Source organism: Taeniopygia guttata, chromosome 4A, assembly GCF_048771995.1.
Source record: "Taeniopygia guttata chromosome 4A, bTaeGut7.mat, whole genome shotgun sequence".
Taxonomy (NCBI): domain Eukaryota; kingdom Metazoa; phylum Chordata; class Aves; order Passeriformes; family Estrildidae; genus Taeniopygia; species Taeniopygia guttata.
This window is the reverse complement of record NC_133029.1, coordinates 7685789-7702435: the sequence shown is the minus strand read 5'-3', so window position 1 is coordinate 7702435 and position 16647 is coordinate 7685789. Positions and strand designations below refer to the sequence as shown.

At 42.9% G+C, this 16647-nt stretch overlaps 1 long non-coding RNA gene across 1 annotated transcript; it reads left to right on the top strand.

Moving 5' to 3' along the window:
• Positions 1–5490: 5490 nt before the first annotated feature.
• On the top strand, positions 5491–16288 carry LOC140684165 (uncharacterized). The gene is made up of 3 exons (XR_012055977.1): positions 5491–5992; positions 6756–6809; positions 10390–16288. It is a non-coding gene; the product is annotated as an uncharacterized lncRNA (long non-coding RNA).
• Positions 16289–16647: the final 359 nt, after the last annotated feature.

The following is a 16647-nucleotide window of genomic DNA, read 5'->3' as shown; positions in this document are numbered from 1 at the left end:
AGCCTTAGCAGTGCTTATAGGAAATAAAAATAAAATAAAACAACCCAAAAACATCAGTTCTGCTAGGAATTTCATGCACAGGCAAGGAAAATGGGGTGGGTCACACAGACACCCCACTCTCCAAGCCCATGCCAAGGTTAGAGCTGCTCTGCACAAGCACAGCTGGGCAGGACCCTACAGCAGCTGCCCTCTGCATGGGCACAGCTCAGCAAAGGTGGGGGAAACAGGGCTCAACCTGGGCTTGCTCCACTCACCCAGGTCTCTGTGGGTCTTGTCAGGATTGGAACTGAGATCTCCTAAAATTTGGTACCATCCCTGTCCTGAAACCTGTGAAGATCAGAGGGCAATTGTTTTCTTCTTTTTGCTCTGACTTGAGCTGCACACACATTTCCAGCTTGAAGCCAGCTAGGATAAATATGCTTTATAAGTGGTGCTAGTCTGATTAGGCTGGAGACAGAGCAGACAAACATAAATATTTCCTATTAGTCAGTACTATCTCAAAAATGTGACACCTTAAAGGTCCTTTTTATTTTGGCTAGCTGCTTTTCCAGTACAAGCCTATGATTAATTTCCATGCACTGCTAATTATTTATTTCAATTTAGAAACTTACAGGAATTGTTGTGATAACATTTAAATGGCAAGAGGGGGCTGAACTGTCCCAGCATTCATCCTAGAGTCCCTGCTCAACCCGCTGACATTTCAGGGGCTAGAACTCTTATTATCCATGCTGCTCAGCTGTTTCCAGCAAGATCACTTCTGTAACTTTTTCCTATGGACATAATTTCTTCCCTGACACTATCTTGTGCTTCCTGTAACTCCAGCAACTCTGATGGGTAGATGCAATTTGGACGCAGCAAAGGTTGTAGCACACTGGTAAATGAATTGGCAAGTTCCAATTTCTCCTGGCTGCTTTGAGATGGCTGCTAAGCAGATTGTGCAGGGTACAACCAGGATGGTGTCTTGAAATTATAAATAGTGATCAGATGGGTATGTTCAGGTATTAACAACATTTTTCTACTTACAGCAAAAAATTCTTACAAATGCAGCTTCCTGCTTCATTTGGCCATTTATAGGCATACACACTTCTCCCTTCATGTTTTCTCCTGGTGATATTTGTAGCTGCTAAAACAGATGAAGCTACAAACCTGTCCCCTACTTTATCTGATATCAATGGCTGCTTCCTTCCTCTGGAGAACAGTACAAAGCACCTCACTGAGACACCATCACCCAGCAAGGTAAAACACTGAAGGGTAGAGAAAGGCTTTGGAAACTCCCCCAAAGGAACAGGGGATCCACTTAGGGGTCCCTCACATTAATATTTGCTGTTCCTCTATATTACATCTCTAATATGTGAACATTTGGAAGTGCTGGTTCTCCAGTTCCATGTGTCACATGCACCAGGGAGAAGATCTAAACAACATCTGCAATGCCAAGAGAGGTTGCCACTCTGTGCTGAAGCTCAAAATTTTGTGCTAACTATGAAGGATAAATGATGGATAGGAGTTGCTCCTTCTGATCACTTTTGGGAATGATGCCTTTTCTGTGCTAAGAGCTCTGCCAAAATGTTGCAAGAAAAAGAAATCAGCTTTGAAGTAATCAATTTTCTCAGCTCTAAAAATGTTGGCACAGTAATTCACTTATTCCTGGTAATTTTGATCTGCAGTGGGGCAACTACACACTGGACACTGCACCTACTGCAGGGAAGGGGACTGCAGCAAAATCTCTGCAGCAAAATATCTGTGAGGAGATCCCACTGCTGACCATAAGGATTTCTGGGCTCAGTGACCTGGGTATTCCAAACCTCTTCAATTTGAAGCTTGGATCCATCCACTGAGCCATGGGATTAATCCAGAGGCTGAATCCTTGAATGCATTCCTGCTGTAGATGGGGCTGGGGCCTCCCAAGACTCTGAGCAATTTAAGCTCTTCTAATTTCACTTCAAATTCAATAATGGAATTTTATATGCAGTAAGGTGTTAGCTGTAATATGTGAGAACTGAATACTTGGAGGGAGTGAAAAAGAACAAGCATTTGGAAAAAGTATTTAATAATATTTTAGTCAGAATTTGTTTTTTAAAAGGGCATATTTTACATGAAGTAAGCTGTGTTAAAACCCAGTATCCAGTACACTGTTTAAAGAAGAAAAGGTCAGCACTTCCAGAGCTGAACCTGCAGTGAAATGGGTGAGTTCCCACTGTCCTGCAGTGACATTGTCACATCTGTGCTGTGTGTCACTGGAGGGAGTTTCAGTGGAGTAGGTATTATCATCTACAGATGATAGAGATATACAGATCATCCACAGATGATACAGAGCCAATGTTAGGCACATCTTTGAGGCTGTAGGTTCCAATTACCTTCTTCTGAATAACTGGAAATCTATGGAAACCAGACTCAGATTTCAGACTCCCGAGTCTGTAAATCCTTCCATTGTCATTGTTTGTTTTTAGATCAAAACAAAGTCTAAGAGTCTTGATAATGAAAAAGATGTATCTGTCTATATACAAGTCCCTTGTCTTGTTTTGAAATCCCACTTGTGTGCTGCATGCCCCTCCAAAATGCTTTTACTCTCTTTGTTCATTGTAAAACTTTTGTAAAAGGACTCTTCATTATTTTCTTTTATGCTAAGTCTGGCAATATCAGCTCTTTCCCTCTAAAGCCCATCTTAGAAAACTGGGAATTTCTTTTCTCCTGTGATTTTCTCCACTGTGCTTTTCATCTCATCACTGAAATGGAAATATTTTACTAGTTAAATGGGAGGAAAAAGGTAGTTAAGGCAGATGCTCTTTCATCATCTGCCTAATACAGACCTCCTCAGCATTCAGAGCAGCAGTTTACTGCAACAAATTAAGTGCACAAATTTTTCATGTGGAAGAAATTATTCCTGAATTCCCTCTGAAACATCATTTCTTCAGTAGAAAGATGAGTTAATGAAGAAATTTACAATTTAGAGCCTATTAGTGCTTATTCTGGCTCTCAGAAGCAGTTTTGTGTTAGTTCCCATTATTTTCACCTCCTTCAGCCACGATTTGGAACCAGCAGCTGTGGTCATTCCTATAGATTTACTTTTTAGTTACCTGCCTTCATTTGCTCAAGCCCTAAACTGACCACTGGGTCTTTAGCCATGTGTTTTTATTGCTAGTCAAAAAACTAGGAAAAGGGAGAGGGAAAAAAGGCTGAGTAAAGCCAGCATTTGTTGGTCTGCCTGTCTGGGGGTTCATCGCAGGTGTTTTGGTCCTGTCCCTCCCTGCTGTGCCAATGCACCACATTCCCAGAGGTGAAGAATCCCCCTCTGTGTGCAGGCTGTTCCCAGCATGGCACAAAGGGAGAAATGCTGCTGGGTTTTGTCTGGGAGAAGAAGCTGATGCCATTCCAGGTCTGTAATTCCTGCAGGAAATGATGCCACAGAGCATGGTTTTTCCTGTGAGGCAGTAAATATGTTCTTTGTGCTTTCAGAAATGGATTCACCTGGGGATTTTATTGAAAGGAAGAATATGGATGTCATGGGGGAAAAATATTTCAGACTAAAAATATAAATTTTGTTTTATTTCTATTTTAATGCTTTGGAAGTTTTTTTCTTACTATCTTCTTGATAACATTATTTACTTTACTTCTGTCATGTCCTTCCTAACTGGGAAATAATTAGATGGTTAAACTGAATAGTTCAATAATAATGCTTGGCTCCAGTTTGATTTCCTGTGACACAAAACACTTGACAGGTCTGTCTCAGGCACCAGCAGGATCAGTCATCTGTTACACATTTCTGCACTGCACCACCAGATACCAGGGCTGGCCTTTCCTTTTCCCTTTCCCTTTCCCTTTCCCTTTCCCTTTCCCTTTCCCTTTCCCTTTCCCTTTCCCTTTCCCTTTCCCTTTCCCTTTCCCTTTCCCTTTCCCTTTCCCTTTCCCTTTCCCTTTCCCTTTCCCTTTCCCTTTCCCTTTCCCTTTCCCTTTCCCTTTCCCTCATGCTTGCATGGCTCAGGCAAAATGCTCCAGCTCAGGTGCAGGTCTGGGAGGGAAAGAAGGTGCTCTTTGAAATGTAGATACAGCAGTTTTCCAAAGGCCAAAGAGAAATACTAAGTAAATTAGGAGTGGAAAATAGAAGCAGGAGAAAAAAGTTTAAATAGATTAACCAAGAAATACCAAGCAGGGAAGTGCAGAGATTTCTGTGTGCAGGGCAAAGGTTGAATGCTCATTGAAACACAATTCAAGGAACTTCAGATTGAAGCCGCTCTCTCAACTTAAGAAGGAGGAACATTTGAGAGTGTGCTTTCCAAAGTATAAAGCAATGAATTCCATTTTTTCTGGAATGAATTCTTCTTCTAAGTCTAACTAAAGAGATACATTTGAAAATAATTCAAGAAAACTTTGAAAGATTTTAGAAATGCAGAACATGACATTGTGAAATGAAGAGAATAGAGAAACACCATTCCCTTAAGGAATGGGACTTGGGGGGAGGCACCTCTGTCTGCAGCCTGTGTTCCAGAGTCAGGATAACAGATGCAATCTAAAGGACCAAAAATAGAGTCTTTAAAGCAGCAGTAATTGAGCACCCAAGGCCCCAGCTATGCAGTGGGATGTTCTCCTGCCATGCTGCATCCCTGCATGCTACCTGCATCATTTGGCTGCATGAAAGCTGGGAAACAGCAAGCCAAGGCACTCATTTCCTGCTGTGGTTTTTTATAGAAAACTTTCAGTTGTCAAATTAATATTTTTTAACCCAACCATTTATTTACAAACCTGATTTTGGGGCCTTAATTAATCTGTCAGTGTTCTTCTTTAGCAGAAACAGCATTTAGACAATTAGCCCACTGCTGAGGGAAATGGAGAGATTGTTGTCATCAGTTCTAACGATGCTCCTATATTAAGGATGCTTTAGGAATAAGAAATCAATGAGACAGTGGTTTGAAATGACCCAAGGACTTTCCAACCCAGTGATTTAATAACACAGTGAATAAAAAAATGAATCTTGGTAAATACTAGTGGCCTAGAACAGAAGCTGCCCAAAGGAATTTTCTGATATTACTTTTATTTGCTTGTCATAATCCATTTCAGATATATTTCCCTCTTTCTGTTCCATACACTATATTAAAGAAGAAAAAAAGGTTTTCTTTTCAGTTTGAGTTCTTCATGAGCCTTTTCCCTCTCTGGTTAACTAGAAAGACATTAAAATAAAAATATATAATTAACTGACAGAACAATTTAAGACAAGTTTTAAAGTGGTTCTTCTAGCTGTGATGTATGCCTGGAGAAGCAAAAAGGAGAAAATCCCTTATTTTGAGACATATTTTGGGTTTTTGGGGGGGTTTTTGTTGTGGTTTTGTTTGTTTTTGTTTCTTTTTCTCTGGGTTTTTGTTTTTTGTTTTGTTTTGTTTTGTTTGGGTTTTGTTTTGGGCAGACTTGAACCTTTTTGATCTCTCTTTTTTGTAAAGTATCTCTTCGTCAGATTAAATATGAAGATCCCTATCAGAATGCACTCGGCTTTGACAAGTCTGGCAGAGTCTTGTGTAGCCTGAAACATGGTAATGGCTGGCACTGAAATGAAAAGGTCTTGGATAATGAATAAAGAATATTTTAGCAGCATGACTCATAAGTAATACAAAGGCAGTTCTGGCAATGTCTGTTCTAATTACAGACTAGTTGCTCTGCTGTAACAATCATGGGTATTAAGTGTGTGGGATGCTGAAATGTGTGGGCATCCCGCTAAGCTTGATCTCAGTTCCTTGCAACTCAATTCCTGTCTGTCCCAGCTGGAAAGTAGGTGCCTAAAAATATACTGAGGGGGACTAAATATGTGTTATCTATTTTTTAATATTTTTTGTTGGGCCCTCCAGGCCACAAACTTTTTGAGCTGTCAGAATCACAGAGATGTGCTGCTCAGTCCTGTTGAAGCCTGGTGCTCTGGGGCTGCTCCTCATCCCCCAGCACTGCCACAGGGCAGCATTTCCAGGGCATCTTGGTGGGATCAAAGAGCAGGAGCAGCAGCAATTCCAAGGTATGTTAGGTCTGTACAGGTTTGTTTTACCTCTGGGATTTCAGGGAATGAGGTAATGTGGGCTGCTGTGCCTTTGAGCAGCAGAGATGCTGATAAATCTTGGATGGGAAACCTGGAGCTGCTTGAGGGGTTTGTGTGGAATGGGACAGCACTGCTGAGCACTGCCTGTTGGGAGATTGGCTCCCTGGTCTGGTTAGAGAGGAATGGGCTTAGGCAGTAAGATGTCAATGTGAGTCAATCCTGCAATTTAATGAAGGCAGATCCAGATGTAGAATTTGCTCCATTTCAACAGTTAATGAGTTGGAAAATTATCCAAGCTCAATTTTCTGTTTCCTTCAAGGTTCTTGCTTCCTGAGTTTGGGTGATTATTTCCCTGGGCACCACTTGCCCTTGCCCACTGCTTGTCTTTCTGTTCTTCAGAGTTAAAGGATTTTTCTCCCTTTTCTGAATGGGGGGGGGGGACCCTCTGCCTATTTCCCAGAATTTTTTGGGATGTTAAACATGGTACATGACTGCACAGAAGGGTGCTCAAAAGCTCTGACTTCACAATACCATGGGATCCTCTTACAGGTGAAGATCTCTGTATTTAGGTGGTGTGTAATAAGGAAGGCAGTCCCTGGGCTGGGAAACCTATGCACAGAAAATATTTCCATGGGTATTAACTCTCCATGAATACCATGTGATGATGATGCTTTAAAAATACATCTGTGGGTATTAACTATCCATAGCTACCATCTGATGATGTTTTAAATATTAACTGAAGCATGCCAGCAAGCTGAAGGATCACAGACTGCAGCTGGGAAGGAGAATGAACAACGTAAGTAAGATTTTGGTAAGGAGGGGTTGGTTTGGTTTTGGATTAATGCCCTCAGTAATAGAGAACTGCAAGAAGACAGAAAATGCCTCTTGCACTGTGAACACCTTCTCTAATCATGCTAATGTGTCTGTAATAAAAATAACATTTATCCTGCCCTTATTCCTCCTGGGATGCTCCCCTAAATTCCCTGTTTGTTGTGACCACCCTGTGCACAGGGAGAGGGGTGTTTTTCCACACCTCTGCTGGGATAGCTGCCAGCAAATTGTGCTAATGCATTCGCTTTGGAACCAGCCCTCCCTCTGTGTGGCACTGGGTGCCAGCAAGGGCAGAGCTGGAGCAGAGCCTGGCTGCAGTGCCCGGCACTGGGGAGCAGTGGGGAGAGCCCCAAAGGCTCACACCCACCTCAGGGTCTCAGAGCTCTTCTTTGCTGGGTGGCTCTTTGGGCCAGCACAGAGGATTTGCAGGCTGTGCTGTGAGTAAATCGTGTTGAAGCTGAAGATGCTGCCTGTTTTAATGCCTGATCACCGCTTGGGTAAAGGAGGCTCCTTCCTGTTTGGTAAGTTCACAACAGCACTACTTGCAATGAGCATTTTTATTAAGTTAAACAGAACACACTGTGCAATAAAGCACCATAATCCCATTAGAAGCTCTGCAGGCTCAGACTGGACTACATGTCCTTCACTATTTCCCCTTAAAGGGAGCGAGGCAGTGAACAACCACCAAAACATTTTCCAGCTCTTTCTACCAGCATATTACAAACATATAACTACAAAATCCAAATCACTTCTGCTTTTGTTTTGAAGAAAATAATTTCCTACGTGCATTGAAATTAATATTTGCAACTACAGAGACAATGCAAGTAATTATTTGGACCCCGAGTACACATGCAAAGTATCCTGAAGAATATCTTTTGTCCAACACCTTAATTCAGGAGCTGAATCTAACAAAAGCTCAAACTTCATGTGAATGAATATTCATGTGTTTGCAGCACTGAAATGTTAATATTATGAATAAGCTCAAAAGCACTTACAGTAATACTTTAATTCCAAAAGCATAGAGTGAGGTTTTCCAGAAGAGTACCTAGATGTAAAAATTATGAACAATACACAGGATTTGCTTAGAGGGTGTTTTGAACAGACAGTGATGTTGTAAATGAAGCCTGTGGTAACAGTGAACAAAAAGATGTCCCCAGTTTCTGCATGGCTGTCATCTGCATGACTCAAATCCGCCCCAACATGGCCAAAGGTGGCACTGGGTTATTTTTCCCATACATGAGGCTGTCAAGATGTTGCCAGAGGTGACAAAAATCTCCAAATATTGCAGTGTATTGGTAAAATTTGCGTGACAGGCAAAGCTACTCATGGTCTGATTTCCAGGGGTTGTAAATATGGAGAGCTTTTCAAACACAGAGAACATTCTCCAAACAAGAGCCACTGCAACAAAAGAACCAAGGAAGCACAGGGATATGGAGAGAACCAGTCCCCCCTGTCACAAATGGCCCTGTGACACCCCAGTTTTCACTCACGGGGAGCAAAAAGCAAGCCAGGAGAAAGGAGAGGAACTGCCACCTGACTTTGAGAGTACTGTAAGAAAGTGGAGATGGGAAAATACACCTGCTAAGTGTTTTGCCTAAGTCTTGGTATTTCCCTGTAGTAACTAAAAGGTGCAAGGGCCTTGGAAAGCTGTCAGAAATCTTTGGCTTTCACATGCATTGCAGGGAATGGGAGTTGTAAACTGAGCACAGAGCCAGGATGATTCTGGACAATGGGGACAAAGCAATGTGACCTGCAGAGGGGAGTTGGAGGGTGTTCAGCATCCTTCTTGCTGCTCTTAGCAGCACCCTGGGGCAGTCACATTTTCATGGCAGAGTTCCCAGACCAAGGAGGGAGCAGAGCCATGGCTCAGCCCAGGGGACGTGGCAGTCCCACAGGTGGAGTGGATGGAGGGAGGGAGGATATGGCAGGACATAGCTCCCTGTAAGGCTGACAGCCCCATTCCCTCCAGCCTGTCCTTACTTTGCAGGCTGAATTATTTTCAGTACTCACCCAGGATGTGCAGAATTAGACAGGGATTGCTTTTGCATGGGTGGTACTCAGCTACAAAGCCACGTGGCAAAGGCAGGTGCTATTAATAACCCCAGTGTCCCTGTCCTTCCTACATCATGTGCATATTCCAGGAGCTCTGCAGCACAAACCCCACAGGCACTAGGGACAGATCACTGTGTTTTGTTTTTCTGACAGTTGGATCATAGGCCAGGAGTATGTCCAAGAGGTTGTAATGAGAAGAATACATAAATGAAGTATCAAATTTGCTTTATGTACATATATATATGTATATATGACTGTCTTTCTTTATATATATATATCTTGCTTGAGAAGGTTTAACAGGTGGCCCTGCAGGCAGTGTGGTGTCATTTCAATAAACAAACAAATTACCTTGTGTCCCCATTCAGAGGTGTCTTGAAATGCCTTTTGCTACCAGTGCTGTCACACAAGGTGAGTGCATTGGTGAAGGAACCAGCTCTGACTTGGCTGACACAGACAGACACAGCTGTGCCACTGCCCCAGCTGCAGCACTGCCCTCTGCAGAACGACAAACTGCCAGGCAGACCCTGGCACTGAGGGAAGGTCTCTGCAAGGTCCAGCTGTTGCTCTGAGGTGGTGAATCTCCCACTGAAGGCTGAGCCAACCCTGTGCCCTTCATATTTGCACTTGACTCCTGCCCCAGCTAACATTCCTGCACTGAAATAAGGAGAGGTTTTAATAGCACTACAATATTTGCATCACATTTTAGGCAGGTTCCAAAGGCTTATTGATGTGAGTTCAATTCAACCCACACCCCAAAGCAGCATTTTCAGTATTACCTTTTTACAGACTACCCAGTTCTGTGTCCCTTCACCACCTGTGTGCTGCATATCCACTTCCCCTCCTGTGCTGCAGTGTGCTTGTGTTAGATTTTGAACAAGAGATGAGAGCAGACATCACCTTAAATATTCACAAGGAAATGTCAGCACAGATGAGTCTGTACAGGGGGAAGGATGGAGGTGGGCTCAGCATAAATCATTTATGGCCAGGAGACATGAATAGAGGTCACATCATTCTCAGCAACATTATGTTAATAATATGATGCAAATCTTCACTTTAATGGCAGCCTGAAAATAATGCAAGCACTTATTGGAAACATATTGGTTTCCTAAAGCTGGCTAGAAGCTTGCAATTTGAAGGCTGTCAAGGGACTTGCACTGAATAACCCAGGGGAGTGAGTCCTCCCTATTGCAAGCCGCAACAAAGCTTGTTTTCAGAAAGTAACCAGCTCTGCTTCTGGTGAACCACCTGAACATCTCATTGTTTCAGAAATACCTGTAATTCCTTGGCACTGAGAAGCACAGAGCAGCCCTAGATAGGTGATATGTACTCAGGCAAGGGTGAGTATTTTATTCCTTTCTTGTGCGGTGCAGCTGTACTGGTGATTCATGGGCTTTAAGGTGCCAGGTATATTAGGTTAAAACAACAAATCTCCTCAGAGACAGTTTCAGAGACCTTTGGTTTCTCTGTAATTTTATGTCTGCCTTTGCTTTCAGCAACCACCACTAATTCTGAACTGCTGGCTCAGCTTGGCTTGACAATCAGCCTTGGCACAACCCAGATGTGACACAGCTGCATTACAGAGCAATAAAAAAACTTACCCACAGGTACTCACCTCCCTGTGGGTGACCTCCTGCAGCTCCTCCTCGGGGGCTGCTCCCCAGGGGCTGCATGGGCAGATCCTTGCATCAGAGGACAGCTGAATAGACACAATTGATTTCTGCTGTTGCTGAGATATTGTCAAGAACTTGTACAGTCACCTTGTCTGCATCACTGCTCACTTCCTGTGCTATTTTTTCCTGTCCATTTTTCTCTGCAGGCTTTGATAGAATGGTTTCTCTTGCAACAACCATTTGACTTCACATACAAGACTTCCATTACCATGTTTTTTCCAATGTAGTAGCAATGCTTACTTTCCAGTTTATCTCCTGTTCTGTGCTTTTTTCAGGTGTTAAATTGACTTTGTGATGTGCTAACAGGCTTGTATTTTCAAGTTTTTCTTAGACTTCTTGGAAAAGTCAGGTTTTTGCCTGCTTCTAGACTGTGAACATAAACTTTCCCTGCAACATATACTGTGGTAGACCTGGCTCAGCTTCCTGTCTTAACCTTCTCCCACCATTTATCAGAAATATCTTAATAGGGTAGAGAAGGCAAAGAGCTGTCTGGTCTTAGCTGAGTGCAGTTGATTAGTTGGGTAATGCCATATCTGTCTCCCCTGTGAAAATCATGGCTGGATAACCAGCAAGGCAACTGTCAGAAGCAGAGTACTGTTGATGCTTAGACTGATGCTTGTAGTTATTGTATAGCAGGAATACCAAAATTATTTGAGGCAATCAATGATGAAAGACACATCAGTGTTTTACATGACATTAGAGGGAAAGTGTTGGTTTATGGGATTAAAAACACTGGAACTGAGGCCAAAAAAATAAGACACAAGATTAGGAAGTTAGCTGTTCTCTATTAAGAGCTGTCATTAAAAAAGCAAGTTGTGCCTGTGACATTTGCTGATCTGGAAAATCTAAGCTGCCAAGGTGCCATCTTAAACCTCCTATTCCAGCTATCCCAAAGGAAAAAAAATCTGAACACTTTAGGCTTATGTCTTAACTACTGAGACATCTGAGAAAGGCTCACATAGCTAAGAACAATGCTTTGAATTTTTGTAATACCTGGGATAATTTTATCAGAGAGGGATTTAAGTGGTGATGCATTACATTATCCTAGTGCTGTGCAAGACATATGGAAATTAGTAATGGATTAGATTTAAGAAAGCTTATAAAAAGAGTCTTGCAAGACCTTTAACCTAAAAATCGTTCATAGCTGCGAAATCCATTAAAATAAGTACTGAAGTAATCCTTGGCCACCACAGTAGTGAGACATATGCTAGTGATTAATGGCTTTTGGTTATTTTCTTAAAAGTTTAATGTGCAGCTGTACAGAAAATATCCGTGATAATGGCAGCCACAAGCTCTCACTGTGCTGTAAGAAAAGTTGGATGTAGAGCTGCTGGTGTTCCTGTGGTTTTTGCTAAGAGCAAAAGCAGTGCCAGGCCCTGTGCAGCCCTGCTGTGTCTGTCCCAGAGCCTGGCTCAGGCACAGCTCCCCCAGAGCCCCAGGCACTGCCCCACCTCAGGGTGCTGTGCTCACCCACAAATGCCAGGGAAGGCACTTTGGCTGTGCCTGGAGATCCCTGGAGCTGGGCAAGCCCTGGTGGCACTTGTGGCACCCTGGGCTCTTGTGGTGGCAGCGCTGGTGCTCCACACTCGTGCGCATCCCCGGCCGGGTCAGGCTCGGGTGTGCCCATGCAGGATTTCCTCAGTGTCAGAGCAATTATTCTGCCAAGGCAGCAATGTGACAGTCTTGTCTACACTGTTTTACAGAGCTGGGCTCCTCTTGTCACCCAGCATAATTTTCTGGGCTGGAAATAGACTCTTAATGGTGGAAGTACAATTCAGATTTTCCTGTTGGACGCTCATAGAACTGGCAGCACGTGGCACTTGCTGACTTTGCAGGGAACAAGACGCTGTGCAAAGAATCATCACCAGTCCTGAGTGCTGGAATATATATGTCTGCACCAAAACTCATGCCAATGGTCTGCATTTTGAGCTGCTGATGAGAGGCCCAATGCTGCAGGAAAAGAATTTCTCTGGTGATGCAAAGAAAACTGATCTGACAATGTCACTGGCCTCCACTAAAGGGAGAACAGGGTTCTGAAGTGGTGGCTGCTCCCATTCAAATCACACCCACCTGAGCTCTACCCACCAGAGAAAAGCAGGTCCATCTGTGTCTCCCTTTTCAGCTGGGCACAAGGCAGATGTGTGACCTGTGCAGCTGCTGCAGAAGCAATGCCACCTGTGCAGTACCAGACTGCCAGGGATCACTATCAAGCAAGGGCATCCCTTGTTAGATGAGCTAGAAATGCTTTTTTTTACAGTTTTGCTGGTATAACAATCTTCTATTTAAAAAGCCATAACAATAATTTCTCTTCTGATATGGGCCTTCAATTTGATGTACACTTGCACACTCTATGCATGCTTTGTCTTCTTTTAAAAATAATTCTCCAACTCATCCACCTGCTTCTAATACATTACCTTAGTTCAAATAAGGATGTGCTGCTCTTTGCTGTTGCTGCCTATTCAGCACAGCACACTGCTGGAGGATATTTTCCATCAGTAATCACAAGAGTTATTGGTTTATCATCACAAGAATTGCATTAACTCTGCTGACCAACAAAGGCCACTACCCTTGGCTGCAGCAGCTGCTGGAACAAATGAAGAGACCATCAGTGTGCATCACACAGCAACTTTGAGAGCTTGCTTTGCCTCCCACCTTTCTCTTCCAGATGTCAGGTGTTAGTGGAATGTGCCAGGGTTTCAGAGTAGTAATCATCAATTTGAGAACAGAACAAGCTGTTATAATTCACTGTACTAATGAAAATTATGATGACACCACAACAGAAATCCTTGCCAATCTAATCATCTCACACCACCACAGCACAACGTTATTTAAAGACTAATGTCCTTAGTAGCACATGCAAGTTTAGCAACAATTTCTGAAGATGATTAAACACCAAAGCAAAGTGGAGCTGTATGGAAAATTTAGCTGTTGCTTGGAGAGAATGGATTCTTCTAAGCACCAGCATGATTCCCATTGTATTAAAGCAAACAAGTTCAATAAAGCATCATGGAAAAAAAGCTGGGGAAAAGTAATTTTTGGCCACAAAAATGCTGGGAAATCAATGTTGCTGCCAAGCAGTATTTCTCTAGTAAGACAATGAAAATGGGGATGCATACTCCGTTTGCTACCTCTGAATTTCCTCACCTTGGGTCATAAATTAATTGGAGGAGAAAAGGGTTAGAGAAGAGTTCTGAGGAAGAAGACGTGATTCAGGTTTTCTCTGGTGGGTTATTTCAGCATCTGTTCACAGAGAAAAGGGAGGAAGTTGTGGGTCCCCTCCATCCCCAGCACACAGTCATCACCATGTGCAAAAAATACATGTATTTACTTCATTATTGTTCAGGGGGAGTGTGTGGATGAAAGAATCCACAAAGGTTTGTCAAAAAAGAGCATAAAATCAAATTATATTTAGGGAGCTGTTAGAACTAGTTTGTGTGATTTAATCTGCTTCAAACTCTATCTGCAGCAGTGACTCATAAAACAGCATGTCAAACTATAGTAAATTTAAGAAATAGATACTGCATTAAAAGACTGAAGGAAAGCTAAAATTAATGTGAAAGTGGGCAGTCAAAAGGAAAAAGAACAAACAGGGAGGCTGGTGGGAGGATGGAGGGGGAACAAAGGGAATCTGAGGCAAAGAGGTGAATTGGGAACATGGGATTACGATGGACTCCACGGAAATATTCCCATATGACATTGTATATTCTCTACTTCTTTATTTAGAGGTATTGTTTCTGGAATGAAATTTGAAAAGGTGATTTGAAAGAGGAATGAGAGCCTCAGGTGAGCGAAGGCAGAAATCTGTTCTGCTCAGTTCCTCCTTGGCTTGTAGTCCAGGAGAATAATACTCGGCAAGTGTGGTCCCATGAAGCTTGCCAGACAATTAAATATCCAGTTCCTGTGATATACAGAAACACAACATCTCCCATCAGATTCAAGGCACTGGTGGTACATTTTCCAGAGGAGAGGTGGCCCGTGGCCCTGCAGATGGCCTCTGGCAGCCCAGGGCCAGCAGCCCTGGGAGCACCTGGGTGGCTTTGAGCAGCTTCCTGGCTTGGTGCTCCCCTGGGATGAACTCACATGGGCTGGGAAAAGGGAGCTGAGCAGCCGTAACTACCTCAAAGGAGGAGATGACAATGGAAGAATTAATCCCTCACACGAAGATGCTGCAACTGTCACTCTACAGTCACGGGCCTTTGTTGCTATTCCTTATATCCTGGCAGCCTGTGTGTCATTAGCAGAGTAAGAAGAATTTCTGAGTCGCTCAGGGTAATGAGAATAGCTGCTCCTGGTTTTAAACATAAGCCAGACCTGCAGAGAACCAGCACAGGTTTCTCTGCCCTGCATCCTCCAGTATGCCCTGGTCCAGGACAGTGGCAATAGCTCTTCCCAGAGTCACTCTCAGTCCAATTTATATCACCAACAAGGAGAAACATAAAAAGACAGTGTCAGTGGCTGCAGACCCGCCCAGGTCTGTGCCCTTCAAGCAGTTTGTGGATACTGAAGAACTGTGTGTGTGCGCTTTTAATTCAAGCACATGATAAGTTAAGTGTCTGTATTTAAGAGATATAGGGCTCTTTTTATTGCACAACATACTAAAATGTTTACTGTGTATGTCTCTCTCTTGATCTAGAATGCCTGTATATCCTTTCTTGGGACTTTAAGTCTCTCATTTATTTGAGGCAAAAATAATACATTTTTTCCTGTGCAAAAAGGCAATTAATTGGCAGTAAAGTTGTGTGCTAGAGACTCCAAGAATGTGCTTGGAGCCAGCACTCCCAACGTGGTAAAGAAGCAGTGACAGTATTCAACTGTGCAGAATTTTCTGAAGTGAGGGTGAGCTCCAGCTTCTCACCTGAAGTGCCACCTGTCAGTTCTGAGACTCGTTAGCCATAGGGACAAACTTACCATCCTGGACAAAAATTTTTGGCAGAAGAGTTAGCTAAGTATTGTTCCACGCACAGGCTGAATTTCTGGACTCTCTTGCTGGGAATCTCACTTCCAGGAAAATCCTAGGATTTAACCAAGAGAGATGACAGATGTTTCTTCAAGGAGGATATGAGAGAAATGCAAATTGGATAACTCTTTCAGAAGATAATCAGATATATGATGGTGCTCTTCAAGTCCTGTCTTGCATCCTAAATGTAGCTTAAAGGTTAACAAAATCCACAGACAGGCACACTGGGAGTGCTGAATCGTTATATTTTACACAGTCCTTCACACTAGGAAACCTGGATGGCTCCCAAGAGCAAGCAATTTGGAAATAAAAATGTGTCTGATCAATAAAATGAAATGGCTTGAAGAAATTTGAGTTTAGTGCTCTGTAAGTCCTAATTGGCTTTGTGTGTATCAGAGTTGACCTTGCCCTTCACAGCTCTTTCGATGCGTGCAGGTAACAACAGTGCAGTGGTGAGCTCAGTGCTCCTAACAGCCCAAAAGACACCAACCACAGGAAAAACCAGCACTGGGAAGGGCAGCAAGAATGGAAAAGTGCCCCAGTGGCACCTGGGATTTTTATGCCCTGCTTGAGCTAGCAGGCTGTAACATCAACTCTCTCTATATCAGACATGGACTAATACCTATTTGCATCCCTACCTGCCCCCTTCTTATTTTATGTCAAAGATACAAAATATAGACATACTTGCCACTAACATGGGTGGGATAATAAAGACAAGTATAAATATTCAAACAGCATGAGCTATTTAAATAGGGAAGTTAAACAAAATCCATCCCAACTGGCTTTCAAGTCTCAGCGCTATGATGTAAAAATCATTCTATTTTACTTACAGAATGTTAAAATCTCCAGAGGAATTGCTCCTCTCTTCTCAGCATATACAGGCAGAATGAACTTCAGAGGCTTTACAAGGGGGAGTCAAGGGAGACAGCTCAGCAGAGCCCAGGCATCTTCCACAAGTGCTCCAGTCCCCTCTAGCATACACACCTGCCCTTTCATCAGTTTCGTAAAAAATCAGGGAAATTTACAGAGCAAAACATATTGTGAGCCCTCACAAGGGGGAATTGGAAACTCAGTAGATTTTAGCACATTTCTTGGCTTCAAAGAGTCAGGTTTGAATGGGATTT